This window comes from Juglans regia, chromosome 8 (assembly GCF_001411555.2).
Source record: "Juglans regia cultivar Chandler chromosome 8, Walnut 2.0, whole genome shotgun sequence".
NCBI classification, from domain to species: domain Eukaryota; kingdom Viridiplantae; phylum Streptophyta; class Magnoliopsida; order Fagales; family Juglandaceae; genus Juglans; species Juglans regia.
In genome coordinates this window covers 16,717,750-16,731,242 of record NC_049908.1, presented here as the reverse complement: position 1 = coordinate 16,731,242, position 13,493 = coordinate 16,717,750, and the positions used below count along the sequence as shown (strand labels likewise).

The following is a 13,493-nucleotide window of genomic DNA, read 5'->3' as shown; positions in this document are numbered from 1 at the left end:
GTGGAAGTATCAATTGTCATTCATCGATGTGTTACATGAACGTTTGTGGGAATATCATTTGCCTTTCAATGACGTGTTGCATGAACGTTTGTGGAAGTATCAATTGTCATTCATTGATGTGTTGCATGAACGTTTGTGGGAGTATCATTTGCCATACATTGACTTGTTGCATGAACGTTTACAGGAGTATCATTTGCGTTTCAATGAGTTTGCATATATGGACTCTGTTTTGGGGCTGCCTAGGAAAGAAAGAAGTAGAGCTTCTATTTATATGGTTGTGGATAGATTTATAGAGTTTGCATATAATAGGACCATGCATACTACCACTTTATATTTTCCTTTCGCAATTGTTTATAGCCCTAATCCATTTACTCCTTTTGATTTAATGCCTTTACCTGTTGACGACATGAGTAGCTTGGATGGATCTTTTCAACTTCTTGAACAAATTAATGATATTGCATATGAAATTAATGATAATATTACTAACGTTTTTCCCTTTGATCCAGGTGGAGATTCAAGGTTGAATCCTTTTGAGGAGAGGGGGATTGATGGGAACCAAGGTGGAGATTCGAGGTCGAATCCTTTTGAGGAGAGGGGGAATGATGGGAACCATGATGGGCCTAGTCTTAAAGATCACGGAGACAATGCAAGGATTGATGCAATCCACTTGGGACGAGTTTAGCAAGAGCCCAACATTCAAGATGAGGCTTGAAGGATGAAGATCCAATTTTGATTCATTTGATCAGCTATGGAAGATGGCAACAACAAGACTTAAAGGCTTTGGGCTCTTGAAGGGTTACAACTTATTTAATTCATTTAAAAAACTTATTTTATTAGTTTAGAATAATTGAGTTTATTATGGGAAGCACTTAAGGGGGCCTATGTAAGGGTATGTTGGGAAAGTTATTATTTTATTGAACTAGGGTTAGGGTTACTGTAGCCGAGTTACTGTAGCACCATACTGTAGCCGCGGCACTGTTCACTCAGGGGTATTTTTGGAAGATGGGGTTTTATTTTATCTAGGGTTTTAATTAGGTTTTGCTTTAAATACTCTATGTAGCCTCATTCTAATCAGTTTGATGAAGTTTATGAAATTTGATGAAGTTACGCATTGTGAGTTGAGTTTTATCTCCTCTTGTTCTTAATTGAACTTTTGAACTTATCAAAGGTAAATCACAACCTTTGTGGCGTTCCTCCTTTGTAATCTGGGTTCTTGAGACGGGTTCTTCAACGGGTCTAGATTTTAATATAATCTAGGTTCTTGAAACAAGTTCTGATGCAAACCAAGAAGTTGGACATGCTAATCATACAAGTGGGAATGGAGCTGAATTTGTACAAGACCCTTTGTCATTTCCTAGTGGCCCAATTACAAGACTTAGAGCCAAACGTTTCAAGGAAGCACTAAATGGGCTAATCCAAGAGAATTGGGCTGATTCTAAAAAGACCAAGATGGGCTCAAACAATATTCAAGACTTAATCCATGTCATCAAGGCAATTGAAGAGGCTAATTAGCACATAGAAATATGATGAATGGTCTGACCATTAAAGGACGTGAATTTGTTAAGTTTCAAGAATATTAAATAGGTGAATGAACTTGGTCTTGCCTGGGTACGTGAAATACATTGAATTTAGTCATTTAGTCATTTCTGGCTGCCTCTAGAAGTCCAAGAGGCCTAAATTTCGTGGGACTTGTTATGTTAATATTTGTGTTGCTTTTAAAGCTGTAGTTATGACTTTTCCTATTCTTGGAGGGTTGTTCCAAGTATATAAAGGGGTTATTTCGAGTTTTAATATCAGATTGGAAATTTCAGAAACTTATTTGTTTTGTGAGGTCTTGTGTTCCTCTTGGTTCTTCAAAGAACTCCTTGAACTTATCAAGTTAATCTTGTGGCGTTCAAGCTCCAAACTTATCACCTTGATTCTGATTTCTGGGTGTGGCGTTTTCAATCCTTCGTAGTCTTGGTTCTCATCTAGTTGGGTGACTGGTCAAGGCTCAACAAATCTTGTCAATACGATCTTGGGGTTCCAAGCCATCATTGTTATCGGGTTTCATCACAATTGTTGGTGGAGTTCATATCATTTTGGTATCAAGAGCTTTGGTTCTAAGATAAGTTTGTCTATCTTTTATTTTCGTTCTATTTCCTGTTTGCTGTGTTTAAAAAAAAAAAAAAAAAGGGTACACGATTCCAGTAAGAAAACTTCTTCCTTTCAATCTTGTATCTCACCTTATTCAAGTACTTGAACTTTTGATGAGTTTTGGTTGTTTATTTTCTGAATTGCTGCTGGATTATTTTGAATGAGTTTCTTGAAGTTCGATTAAGAACTAAAGAAGACACAGAAGAGTGGAAAAAGGCAAGAGTGTGCGAGACCATATGAGGGTAAAAGCCGTTTAGAGTGAAAACACGAGTGCAAGTGTATCAATTCTTGAGTGAAACACGTGAGGGAGTGCTTGTGAGGATTCTAACTTTGTTTGCAGATTTTAAAACATGTCTAATAATCAAGAAGAAGACACAACCGAAGAATTTCGACAACCTCCAGTTCCAAACCTCCAAATGCAAGCGATGTTAGGGGAGATGAGGCGTATGTTGAGGGCTGAATTAGAACCTATTCACGAAAGGTTGGACAGGGTAGAAGCAGAAACTCCTAGGGGCCAGCAACATGACATCCACAATAGGCAGCATGGTGGGCGTGGTCCGTGGCGGAATGTTGATGGAGAGGCGGAGTCGGAGGAGTTTGATGAGCAATATTTGAACCGAGGCAGGATTGAGCGTGGGTATAGAAATAGAGAAGCTAGGATGGGTAGGCCTAGGAGGGATAACGATTTAGGAAATATAAAGATTAAAATCCCATCTTTTCAAGGTAAAAATGATCCTGAAGTTTATTTGGAGTGGGAAACTAAAATGGAGATGGTTTTTGATTGTCACAACTACTCAGAGATAAAGAAGGTTAAGTTGGCTGCAATTGAATTTACCGATTATGCCATTGTGTGGTGGGATCAATTACTGATTAATAGGAGGAGGAATAGAGAGCCACCCGTGGACACTTGGGAGGAAATGAAAATGCTTATGAGGAAGCGTTTTGTACCCAGCCACTATTATAGGGGATTGTATCAAAAATTACAGAGGTTAATTCAAGGATCTAAAAGTGTGGATGAGTATTACAAGGAGATGGAGGTAGCTATGATCCGGGCAAATGTAGAAGAGGACCGGGAAGCCACCATGGCTAGGTTTTTGCACGGTTTAAATCGTGAGATTGCGGATATAGTCGAGATGCAGCACTATGTTGAGTTGACAGATATGGTGCATCAAGCCATAAAGGTGGAGGAACAATTCAAACGAAAGGGATTGGCTAGGAGGGGACTGCCTATGGCTACAACCAGCTCGTGGAAGACAACTCCAAAAAGGGACGAGCAGCAACAAAATAAGCCAAAATTTGAATCCTCTAAGAATGCCAACTTAAAGACCGCCACTACTTCAGGTACAATCGAGACTTCAAGTTCTAAGACACGTGATATTAAATGTTTTAAATGTCAGGGGCGCGGACATATAGCCAGCCAGTGTGTAAACAAGAGGGTGATGGTGATAAATGCCCAAGGAGAGCTTGAGTCAGAAAATGAGGAAGAAGTAGATAATGATGATATGCCATCTATGGAGGATGCTGACGATGAGCAAAATGCTGTGGTTGGAGATTTATTGGTTGCAAGGCGAGTTCTCAATGTGCAGGTTAAGGAGGAAGAAAGTAACCAAAGGGAGAACTTGTTTCATACTCGGTGCTTTGTAAATAACAAAGTTTGCAGTGTCATTATCGATGGTGGGAGTTGCACAAATGTAGCCAGCACTTATTTGGTGGAGAAATTGGCTTTAACTACCTTGAAACATCCTCAACCTTACCGGCTTCAGTGGTTGAATGAATGTGGGGAAATAAAGGTGACAAGACAAGTGTTGGTGGCATTATCCATTGGAAAATATGAGGATGAGGTGCTTTGTGATGTGGTTCCTATGCACGCATGCCATTTACTGTTGGGAAGACCATGGCAGTATGATCTGAGGGTTACGCATGATGGATTCACAAATAAGTATTCCTTCACTCTTAATAGGCAACCTATTACTCTTGTGCCATTAACTCCAAAACAGGTCAGGGAGGACCAATTAAAGTTACAAAGTTCGAATGAAAAAAAAAAGGAAAAGGAAAGGAAAGCCGAAACTGAAAAAAAAAGACTTAAAAAAAAAAGGAGAGAAAAACATTGATCAGAGTGAAAAAGAAAGAGAGAGGATTTCGGCTATAGTGAGAGCAAGAGAGGAGAAATTCAATTACATTGCAAAAAAAAGTGAGATCAAGAGAGCATTATTTTCACACCAGCCCCTTATTGTACTCATGTACAAGGAGGCTCTTTTATGTACTAATGATCTCGTCGGTGCTTTGCCGAGCAATATTGTTTCTCTTTTGCAGGAGTTTGAAGATGTCCTTCCTGAAGAGGTACCATATGGTTTACCTCCAATCCGAGGGATTGAACATCAAATTGATTTCATACCTGGTGCATCAATTCCAAACCGACCTGCTTATAGGAGTAATCCCGAGGAGACCAAGGAACTTCAGAGGCAAGTAAGTGAATTATTGGAGAAGGGGTTTGTGCGTGAAAGTATGAGTCCTTGTGCGGTTCCGGTGCTGTTAGTTCCCAAGAAGGATGGAACATGGAGGATGTGTGTTGACTGCCGAGCCATCAACAACATAACGGTAAAGTATCGTCATCCCATTCCTAGACTAGATGATATGTTGGATGAATTGTATGGTTCTTGTGTCTTTACAAAAATTGATCTTAAGAGTGGATATCATCAGATTAGGATGAAAGAAGGTGATGAATGGAAAACTGCTTTTAAGACTAAATATGGTTTGTATGAGTGGTTAGTGATGCCTTTCGGTTTAACTAATGCTCCGAGCACATTTATGCGTTTGATGAACCATGTTTTGCGAGCATTTATTGGCAGATTTGTAGTTGTGTATTTTGATGATATCTTGATCTATAGCAAAAATTTGGAAGAACATGTAATGCATTTGAAATCTGTTTTGGAAATTCTAAGGAAAGAAAGGTTGTTTGCTAACCTCAAAAAGTGCACCTTTTGCACGGATAAGCTTGTGTTTCTTGGTTTTGTTGTTAGTAAGAGAGGAATTGAGGTGGATGAGGAAAAGGTGAAGGCAATCCAAGAGTGGTCAACGCCTACAACAGTCAGCCAAGTGAGGAGTTTCCACGGCTTAGCTAGCTTCTATAGACGGTTTGTGCGTGATTTTAGTAGCTTAGCCGCCCCTCTTACTGAAGTCATCAAGAAAAATGTGCCGTTTAAGTGGGGAAAAGAACAAGAAAAGGCATTTAGTCTGATCAAAGAAAAGTTAACTAATGCACCTTTGCTTGTTTTACCTAACTTTGCTAAAACTTTTGAAATTGAGTGTGATGCTTCAGGCATAGGAATTGGAGCTGTTTTGATGCAAGAAGGCCGTCCAATTGCTTATTTCAGTGAAAAGTTGAGTGGGGCAGCCCTAAATTACCCTACTTATGATAAGGAGATGTATGCCTTGGTGAGGGCTTTGGAAAATTGGCAACACTATCTATGGCCAAAGGAGTTTGTGATTCACACAGATCATGAGTCTTTGAAGCATTTGAAAGGACAGCAAAGGTTGAACAAACGCCATGCCAAGTGGGTGGAATTCATTGAAACATTTCCGTATGTGATCAGATATAAGCAAGGTAAGGAAAATGTGGTGGCTGATGCATTGTCCCGAAGGTATGCCTTACTTTCCATTTTAGATACAAAAATGCTTGGCTTTGAATACATTAAGGAATTGTATGCTCAAGATTCTGATTTTGGTGATGTGTTCAATGCATGTGAAAAAATGGCGTTTGGTAAGTTTTATAGGTATGATGGATTTTTGTTTCGGGAAAATAAACTGTGTTTGCCAATATGTTCTTTGCGCGAATTGCTTGTGAGAGAAGCTCATGGTGGTGGTTTGATGGGTCATTTTGGTGTAGCTAAGACTTTAGGAATTTTGCATGAACATTTTTTTTGGCCTCATATGAAACGTGATGTGGAAAGAATTTGTGAGAAGTGTATCACATGTAAACAGGCTAAGTCTAAGTTGAAACCCCATGGTTTGTACACCCCTTTGCCAATACCTAGTGAACCTTGGACTGATATTTCTATGGATTTTGTTTTAGGTTTACCTAGGACTAAGAGGGGGAGAGATTCAGTTTTTGTGGTGGTAGATAGATTTTCCAAGATGGCACACTTCATTGCATGCCATAAAACTGATGATGCATCACATATAGCTGATTTGTTCTTCAAAGAAATTGTTAGGTTACATGGTATGCCTAAGACCATTGTTTCTGATAGGGATGCAAAGTTTTTGAGTTACTTTTGGAAGACTTTGTGGGGAAAGCTGGGAACTAAGTTGTTGTTTTCTACTACTTGTCATCCACAAACGGATGGCCAAACTGAAGTAGTAAATAGAACTTTGTCGTCTTTGTTGCGTGCTATCATTAAAAAGAACTTGAAAGCATGGGAAGATTGTTTGCCACATGTTGAATTTGCTTACAATAGAAGTATACATTCTGCAACTAAGTTTTCACCATTTGAAATTGTTTATGGCTTTAACCCATTGTCACCTTTGGATTTAACTTCTTTACCTTTGAGTGAACGTGTGAACTTAGATGGCAAAAAGAAGGCAGAATTTGTAAAGATGATTCATGAAAAGGCACGGCTGAACATTGAAAGAAGGACTAAACAATATGTCCATCAAGCCAACAAGGGACGTAAGAAGGTAGTGTTTCAACCAGGAGATTGGGTTTGGTTGCACTTAAGGAAGGACCGTTTTCCAGAGAAGCGGCGTTCAAAACTCCTACCTCGGGGTGACGGGCCATTTCAAGTAGTAGAACGCATCAATGATAATGCCTACAAGCTTGACTTACCAGGTGAGTATGGTGTCAGTGCAAGCTTTAATGTTGCTGATTTGTCTCCTTTTGATGTAGGTGATGATTTGAGGACAAATCCTTCTCAAGAGGGGGAGAATGATGCAAACCAAGGAGTTGGACATGCTAATCATACAAGTGGGAATGGAGCTGAATTTGTACAAGACCCTTTGTCATTTCCTAGTGGCCCAATTACAAGACTTAGAGCCAAACGTTTCAAGGAAGCACTAAATGGGCTAATCCAAGAGAATTGGGCTGATTCTAAAAAGACCAAGATGGGCTCAAACAATATTCAAGACTTAATCCATGTCATCAAGGCAATTGAAGAGGCTAATTAGCACATAGAAATATGATGAATGGTCTGACCATTAAAGGACGTGAATTTGTTAAGTTTCAAGAATATTAAATAGGTGAATGAACTTGGTCTTGCCTGGGTACGTGAAATACATTGAATTTAGTCATTTAGTCATTTCTGGCTGCCTCTAGAAGTCCAAGAGGCCTAAATTTCGTGGGACTTGTTATGTTAATATTTGTGTTGCTTTTAAAGCTGTAGTGATGACTTTTCCTATTCTTGGAGGGTTGTTCCAAGTATATAAAGGGGTTATTTCGAGTTTTAATATCAGATTGGAAATTTCAGAAACTTATTTGTTTTGTGAGGTCTTGTGTTCCTCTTGGTTCTTCAAAGAACTCCTTGAACTTATCAAGTTAATCTTGTGGCGTTCAAGCTCCAAACTTATCACCTTGATTCTGATTTCTGGGTGTGGCGTTTTCAATCCTTCGTAGTCTTGGTTCTCATCTAGTTGGGTGACTGGTCAAGGCTCAACAAATCTTGTCAATACGATCTTGGGGTTCCAAGCCATCATTGTTATCGGGTTTCATCACAATTGTTGGTGAAGTTCATATCAAGTTCTCATCGGGTCTAGGTTCTCCATCCTTTGACTTGATTTTGGCTTTCTTGGGAAGTTTTCAAATTGACTGTAGGTTCAAGGGATTCCTTTCCCGCGGGTTCATATCATTTGGTATCAGGACTGATTCTATCTTTTAATTCTAACATCCTCAAATTTAATTCTAGGGCTTCATTGTTCTAGGCTTGCCAAAAAAAAATAGAAACAAAAAGTAAGCTGCCGAAATTCTTAGGATTTTGGGTTTGGCTGAAATTTGCATCACCTAGGGTTTCAATATTCTAGGGTTTCCTATATCTCTAAGTCTGTCAATTGCTTGGAGTGTCGTTCCATTGATTCTCTTCTACTTCATTGTCCATGCTTGTGTGTTTGAATTCAATTGCTTGGTTTTCACAACTGACTATTGCTGTTTGTGGATGAATTAGAGAAAAGAAAAGAAAGGAAAAGAAAAGAAAAGAAAAGAAAAGAAAATTCGAAAAAAAAAAAAAGAAAATTCGAAAAAAAAAAAAACGAAAAAAAAAAAAAAGAAGGGGATGAAGAAAAGAGAAGGTAGCATGATATGAACCCGTGGGAATGAATTCCCTTGAACCCACAATCAATTTGAAAACTCCCCAAGAAAGCCAAAATCAAGTCAAGGATGGAGAATCTAGACCCGATGAGAACTCGTTTCAAGAACCTAGATTATATTAAAATCTAGACCCGTTGAAGAACCCGTCTCAAGAACCCAGATTACAAAGGAGGAACGCCACAAAGGTTGTGATTTACCTTTGATAAGTTCAAGAGTTCAATCAAGAACAAGAGGAGAAAACTCAACTCACAAATAAAATTCAATATTGTCTAACTCTCAAATGAGGCTACAAAGAGTTTTTAAAGCCAAACCTAATCAAAACCCTAGCCAAAATAATGCCCCTTTTACCCAAAATTACCCTTGATGAACAGTACCGGCTACAGTACGCGCGGCTACAGTAACCCCAACAGTAAATTGATGAAACCCTAGTTCCTAAAATGTAATTTTCCAAATAAGCCCTTGGCCAAAATACAAGGCCTTCCCAAAAACATAGTTCAAAAGAAATAAGACATGTGAGCCAAGCATCTTCAAGCCCACTTATTCTAAACTAATAAAATAAATCATTTAACCAAATTGGAAGCCTCCAATAACGATAGGCCGTATGTTTAAGTCATGTCTTCCACAGCTTGAATAAAGTGGATCAAAACTGGTTCTTCTTCTTTCAGACCCATCTTCAGTGTTGGGCTCTTGCTGGCTTCATCCCAGGTGGATTGCACCAATCCTTGCATTGCTTCCTTGATCTTCTTGGCCCTTGATCTTGTAATTGGCCCATCTGGAACTTGCAAAGGATCTTTAAGAGTAGGCCCACCTTGGTTCCTATCAAGGCGAGTCTTAATCCTAACGAACTTGACGTATGTTTGCCTAGTATTGTTGTCTCTTTGTTGCAGGGATATGAGGTCGTGTTTCCAAGTGGTGTATTTAGTGGATTGCCATCTATTAGGGAGATAGGGCACTACATTGATTTTGTGCCAGATGCAACAATTCCTAACCGACCTTTCTTGGAAAAACATGAGTCATTGACACACTTAAAGGGACAAGGTAAGTTGTTGACTAGAATGCTTGCTAAGCGGGAGGATTGTATTGAGACTTTTTCTCATGTATTCAAATATACACAAGGTATGAAAAATTTTGTGGTTGATGCTTTAGCAAGAAGGTATGTCCTTGTTTTCATTTTGGATGCAAAATTATTGAGACTTGAATATGATAAGGAATTGCATGCTAATGATGATGACTTGGCTAGTGTGTATGGAACATGTGAGAAAGCATCTTTTAGTAAGTTCTATAAACTTGATTGGTACTTGTTTAGAATGAATAGATTTTGTGTGCCTACTAGTTTTATGCGTAAGTTGCTTATTTGTGATGGACATGCTGGTTTGTTGGGTAACCTTGGTGTAAGGAAGACTTTTGTTGTGTTGCATGAACATTTGTGGGAATATCATTTGCCTTTCAATGACGTGTTGCATGAACATTTGTGGGAATATCATTTGCCTTTCAATGGCGTGTTGCATGAACGTTTGTGGAAGTATCAATTGTCATTCATCGATGTGTTACATGAACGTTTGTGGGAATATCATTTGCCTTTCAATGACGTGTTGCATGAACGTTTGTGGAAGTATCAATTGTCATTCATTGATGTGTTGCATGAATGTTTGTGGGACTATCATTTGCCCTTCATTGAATTTGCACATATTTGGAGTAGTCATTCTGGTGTCAAGAAAATATTAGACATTTTGCATGAACATTTATGTTGGTCTAAGATGAAGAGAGATGTCAATTGTATTTGTGGCAGGTGCATTACATGCAGAATGACCAAATTTATACTTTTGCCACATGGGTTGCATACGCCCTTACCTATTCCTAGTGAGTCATGTGTAGACATATCTATGGACTTTGTCTTGGGGCTGCCTAGGAAAGAAAGGAGTAGAAATTTTATTTTTGTGGTTATGGATGGATTTATAGAGTTTGCATATAACAGGACCAGCATACAACCACTTTATATTCTCCTTTTAAAATTGTTTATAGACTTAATCTATTTACTCCTTTAGATTTAATGTCTTTATCTGTTGACAACAGGAGTAGCTTGGATGGATGTTCTCAAATTCTTGAACAAATTAATGACAATGCATATGAAATCAATGATAATGTTACTAACATTTTTCCCTTTGATCCAGGTGGAGATTCGAGGTCGAATCCTTTTGAGGAGAGGGGGAATGATGGGAACCAAGGTGGGCCTAGTCTTAAAGATATGTTGCACGTTCCAGATGGGCCAAATACAAGTTCAAGGGCTTAAACGATGAAGATTATGCTTTGATTCATTTCATAAGCTATGGAAAGGGCAACAACATAACTTATAGACTTTGGACACTTGAAGGCTTTCAACTTATTTAATTAATTTCAAGGACCTATTTTATTTGCTTAGAATAATTGGGTTTATACCTATGTAAGGGCATGTTGGGAAAGTTATTATTTTATTCAACTAGGGTTAGGGTTACTGTAGCCGAGTTACTGTAGCTCGGCACTGTAGCCGCGGCACTGTTCATCCAGGGGTACTTTTGGAAGATGGCGGTTTATTTTGGCTAGGGTTTCATTAGGTTTTCCTTTAAATACTCTATGTAGCCTCATTTTAATCAGATTATGAAGTTTATGAAATTTGATGAATTTATTCATTGTGAGTTGAGTTTTACTCCTCTTGTTCTTAATTGAACTTTTGAACTTATCAAAGGTAAATCACAACCTTTGTGGCGTTCCTCCTTTGTAATCTGGGTTCTTGAGACGGGTTCTTCAACGGGTCTAGATTTTAATATAATTTAGGTTCTTGAAACAAGTTCTCATCGGGTCTAGGTTCTCCATCCTTTGACTTGATTTTGGCTTTCTTGGGGAGTTTTCAAATTGATTGTGGGTTCAAGGGAATTCTTTCCTGCGGGTTCATATCAAATAGGCCGTATCTTTAAGTCATGTCTTCCACAGCTTGAATAAAGTGGATCAAAACTGGTTCTTCTTCTTTCAGACCCATCTTCAATGTTGGGCTCTTGCTGGCTTCATCCCAGGTGGATTGCACCAATCCTTGCATTGCTTCCTTGATCTTCTTGGCCCTTGATCTTGTAATTGGCCCATCTGGAACTTGCAAAGGATCTTTAAGAGTAGGCCCACCTTGGTTCCTATCAGGTTCAGCTGCTGGTAAGAGGAGATGAGATCTTGGGTCACCTGCAAGGATGTGGGCATGGGATTACTTGTATTTGGAGATGAAGAGGAAATCGGGACAAATAACTGGATGGAAATGAAGTTACTGTTTTGAGAAGATGAAAAACCATATGAACTTCATTTCGCATAGCATAAAGAGAACTGAAAAGTGATGGAAATTCCCATGATGAAAAACAGTTTTGAGAAGTGAGGAAAGCGAACTGAAAGCTTACCTGAAAAATTGCAGGTGACCACTACAGTAGAAAGAGACCAAAGAGAACTGGAAAATTGGTCGCGTAGGCAACATCCCAGGAGTGAGGGAAGCGAATTGGAAAATTGGTCACATCGGCGTAGCCCTAGAGTGAGGGGCGAATTGAAAAGTGCAAAATGAAATTGTGCTTCAAGTGAAACGCACGAAACGAATAGCACGTCTAGTTGAGAATTTTTTATACCAAAATATTATTTTGGCAAGCAGCTGGGGCTCAATAAATTTGGCCAGTGAAAATGTAACTGATATGAACTTCACCAACAATTGTGATGAAACCCGATAACAATGATGGCTTGGAACCCCAAGATCGTATTGACAAGATTTGTTGAGCCTTGACCAGTCACCCAACTAGATGAGAACCAAGACTACGAAGGATTGAAAACGCCACACCCAGAAATCAGAATCAAGGTGATAAGTTTGGAGCTTGAACGCCACAAGATTAACTTGATAAGTTCAAGGAGTTCTTTGAAGAACCAAGAGGAACACAAGACCTCACAAAAACAAATAAGTTTCTGAAATTTCCAATCTGCTATTAAAACTCGAAATAACCCCTTTATATACTTGGAACAACCCTCCAAGAATAGGAAAAGTCATAACTACAGCTTTAAAAGCAACACAAATATTAACATAACAAGTCCCACGAAATTTAGGCCTCTTGGACTTCTAGAGGCAGCCAGAAATGACTAAATGACTAAATTCAATGTATTTCACGTACCCAGGCAAGACCAAGTTCATTCACCTATTTAATATTCTTGAAACTTAACAAATTCACGTCCTTTAATGGTCAGACCATTCATCATATTTCTATGTGCTAATTAGCCTCTTCAATTGCCTTGATGACATGGATTAAGTCTTGAATATTGTTTGAGCCCATCTTGGTCTTTTTAGAATCAGCCCAATTCTCTTGGATTAGCCCATTTAGTGCTTCCTTGAAACGTTTGGCTCTAAGTCTTGTAATTGGGCCACTAGGAAATGACAAAGGGTCTTGTACAAATTCAGCTCCATTCCCACTTGTATGATTAGCATGTCCAACTTCTTGGTTTGCATCAGAACTTGTTTCAAGAACCTAGATTATATTAAAATCTAGACCCGTTGAAGAACCCGTCTCAAGAACCCAGATTACAAAGGAGGAACGCCACAAAGGTTGTGATTTACCTTTGATAAGTTCAAAAGTTCAATTAAGAACAAGAGGAGATAAAACTCAACTCACAATGAGTAACTTCATCAAATTTCATAAACTTCATCAAACTGATTAGAATGAGGCTACATAGAGTATTTAAAGCAAAACCTAATTAAAACCCTAGATAAAATAAAACCCCATCTTCCAAAAATACCCCTGAGTGAACAGTGCCGCGGCTACAGTATGGTGCTACAGTAACTCGGCTACAGTAACCCTAACCCTAGTTCAATAAAATAATAACTTTCCCAACATACCCTTACATAGGCCCCCTTAAGTGCTTCCCATAATAAACTCAATTATTCTAAACTAATAAAATAAGTTTTTTAAATGAATTAAATAAGTTGTAACCCTTCAAGAGCCCAAAGCCTTTAAGTTTGTTGTTGCCATCTTCCATAGCTGATCAAATGAATCAAAATTGGATCTTCATCCTTCAAGCC

At 38.7% G+C, this 13,493-nt stretch overlaps 1 pseudogene; it reads left to right on the top strand.

Annotated features, from left to right (window-relative positions):
- Positions 1-2,486: 2,486 nt before the first annotated feature.
- On the top strand, positions 2,487-7,200 carry LOC118349196 (annotated as a pseudogene).
- The last annotated feature ends 6,293 nt before the right edge of the window (positions 7,201-13,493 follow it).